Raw genomic sequence first — 3,528 nt, 5'->3', positions numbered from 1 at the left:
GACATCCGTCCAGTCAAGGGAAGGCCACTTCCCTTTGTCGATCCAATGGATGGGATGCTTCTGCCCCTTGTGTTACTGAATTACTGGTGGGGGTGTTTCCCCTTGACTGTTAATGGGGATGGGTGCATCCCCGTTCTTGCCTGTGTGACTTGTAATGGGCACTCCTGGTCCCGGGTTCTTTACGGGTGGCCCTGCCTCCGTGCCCTTAGCCTCATGTGATAGGTTCAGGGGTTCTGCCCCTAACATTGGGTGTGCTTTTGATGCCCTGAGGATCTTATCCCACAGTATTGGTGGCTAAATGGATTCTTGGTTGAAATGTTCTGTAAGTTTGAGTCGCTGGAGGTGATTCGAGAGAGAGATCATCGTGTCACTGTAGAATGTTCCGGCTTTAACAAATTCAATGGGTGTGCACTTGAACGGTTGCCTCTTTTTTGACCTTGCGACCTAATCTTCCGGTGTTGGTCGATACCCCAGTCCCTACCTTTACACGTTGGCATGAGCTGACTTTATTATCATACCTTTCTCATGGAACTCAGTACGGTAGTTCAGGATTAGTTGTTCGGCAGGAGGGAGGACATATTCGACTACGAGTGGGTAGGGGTTGGCGATGGAGTTCACAACTTTAAACTCAAAACTATGATATGATATGTCACCCTCCGCATGCTAGACGTCAATCACTGGAATGTCAGTTTCTGGGATATTGACCGTCATCAGTAGAATGATTTCCTGTTCGGCCAACACTGAGATGATCCAATTTTTCGAAGGAAATTTAACCCTTTGATGGAGAGTGGATGTGATGGCTCCAACAGCATGGAGCCATGGCCGTCCTAACCGAAGGTTAAATGAGGCAAGAATGTCAATGATCTGAAATGTGACAAGAGTCATATCTGTTCCGATTTACAACTCAATGTCTATTCGGCCTCCACCTGCCTTCGGGAGTTATCGAAGGCTCTGACACTCATGGTACTGGGCCGGAAGGAAGATGGTTCTATCCCCAAACGTTGGGCAGTCCTTAAAGGGAAAATGTTCAAGCTAGATCCGTTGTCTATAAGTATGAGTGGGACTTTGAAATTCTTGTAACGGATAGCTATATTTAGTGAGCGTCCATGTTTGCGACCTTCAGGTGGCAACTCATCATTAGAGAAAGTGATGGCTCGCGATGCGAGGAGTTGTCTGATCATGCTTGCCACCATTTCAGAAGGTACGTCAAGAAAGGTGTGTGCATCGTTCGGGGTTTTCGTAAAGATTTCTCGATGCGATCTTAACGTGCACAAAAGTTCCCAGATGGAGATTTGTGCAGGAATGGATTTAAGCTAAGCTGCTATGTCGTAGGCAGCATCAGCTTTGTGGGTTGTTCCCGACAAAGTTTCCCTAGTTTCTTTCGGATTCTGATTATCTCTCCTAAAATACCTACCATTATTGCCCACTTCGGTGCACTCTGGATAGTGTCATGGGACTGCCTTCGTGTTATAGGAGGGAATCGTCCTCCCTTCTAGGTATATCACCGGATCTCGTGGCTGCGGATTCTTTACCGGAACCGTTTGTGGTGGACTTGATGATTTCTCTTGGAGTGTGACTGAATCTTGATGGGGTTTGACAGTGGGATTTTCCTCCTCTTGATGTGTACTTTGTGAAGGAGGGATCCTCTAGGCATGTGCCAGTTGGTGAGGTAAGAGGAAACTTAGAGGTTGGACTGGGGGTGCCCCTTGTAAGGTTAGCGAGGCTAAATCGGGAAAGCCTATTGGAAGGATGAGGGGTTCAGGATATGTCGGGGATGGAGCTAGATGTGCCCCTTGGAGAGTGATGGGCTGAGAATGTGACCTGGTGGGTGTTGTTGATGCCCTTTGGAGGAGGGGAGGTTTGTACTGTTGGTACTACTTCGAGGATGAGGAGTGGTGTTGTTGGTGCTGCTTCAAGGAACATCTGTAGCAGGCGAAGGCGCCTATTGGTATCCCCATGTCCGATTTACTGTATCGGGCATAATTGTTTGTATGAAATGATATGGGGGGAAGTATGTGGGATACTTCTTCTTGATGTTGTTGACGGTAGAGGTGCCTGATGTGTTGGGTCCTGCTGGATGCGATGGCAGGGGATTCTGGAGAATGCTAGCTTGAGTGGTACTGCCAGCCTACGGGGTGATTGCAATCTTTTGGCTCTCGATCAAATCTTGGACCACATGTTTCAAGGCGAAACAGCGGTCTATTAAATGACCAGGAGCCTGGTGATACATACAATATTGGTTTTTATTGTAACCTGCTGGCAGGGGATTTGGCAGAAGTCAAGGTTGGAGTGGTGTCAGGAGTTACTTTTACATCAACATTGTCAAGACCTAACTGTATGTTTGTGCTAAAATGGGTGAACTTCCTGCCTAGCATTGCCTGTTTGTATGGGTTTTGCGCGTTACCCTTAGACTATTGCTGTTGTTGTTGAGGCGGTTTTGCCTAATATCCCTGTTGGGCTTGCTGTGGTTGGTACTGCCTATTTGGTTATGGCTGGTACTGCCTGTCTTCCTGTGGCTGGTATTGCTGGTCTTGCTGTGGCTCTGATTGTGGAACGTACTGGTTTCCTTGGGTGTTGGCAACGATATTGTTGACCTCTGTAGTGCGTTACGCAGGAGCAGTATTGTTTCCATTCTCATATCTAACAGGTTTCCCCTTGACTTTGTTTCTTTTGATTAAGGGGGCCTGATGTGGCCATGGGGAAATGGTTCTGGCTCTGATCCCAGCTTCCACTTGTTCTCCAGCTCGAATGAGCTGGGAGAAATTCACATATGGGTACGAGATTAGACATCCTGAAATGTTTGGGTTTGTTAAATGAACAATCATGGATATCTGTTCTTCGTCATCGATGGGGTTTATCATTCGGGCTATCATAGCCTGCCATCGTCCTACATATGCTGACAATGATTCATCACTCTTTTGTCTCAAGGCAGGCAGATCTACCCTCCTTGAAGTCATGTTTAGATTGTATGAAAATCTATCAATGAATGCCTAGGAGAGACTCTCCCAGGTCCTAATCTGATGGCTATCCAGCAATGTGTACCAATCCAAAACATCGCCCTTAAGAGATTTCTGAAAGAGCCGTATCAAAGCTCCATCGTTCACTACTATCACATTGAGTTTCCCACAAAATGCTTTTAGATGTGCTGTGGGGCACCCACTACCGTCATATCTTTTGAATTTGGGTACCTCAAAGTTTGGAGGCACCCGAGCATCTGGAAAGGGACACGGATCCTTGAATTTGGTGGACGAATGATCCACTCCTTGCTGCCTTTGTAACTGATTTTGCACCATTTGCAGCTCTTCCCACAGCTCCTCGATCTCTGACTTGTTATGTTGTGGATATCTTGCCCCTTGTTGCAAGGCTTGCACTGCTTCTTCCTCATAAGGGTCGACCTCTTCGACCCTTTGGTTTCCGGGAATGTTGGGTTATTGGAAAGAAGATGGACTCCCGGTGACGGGAGGTAGCTGGAATTGAACGTCGATCCCTTTCGGAGGAGGGTGTGATGTTCAGAAATGGCTCCCGCTT

This window comes from Magnolia sinica, chromosome 14 (genome assembly GCF_029962835.1).
Source record: "Magnolia sinica isolate HGM2019 chromosome 14, MsV1, whole genome shotgun sequence".
In the NCBI taxonomy this organism is placed as follows: Eukaryota; Viridiplantae; Streptophyta; class Magnoliopsida; order Magnoliales; family Magnoliaceae; genus Magnolia; species Magnolia sinica.
The sequence above is the reverse complement of the archived record's forward strand: the minus strand, read 5'-3'. Positions refer to the sequence as shown.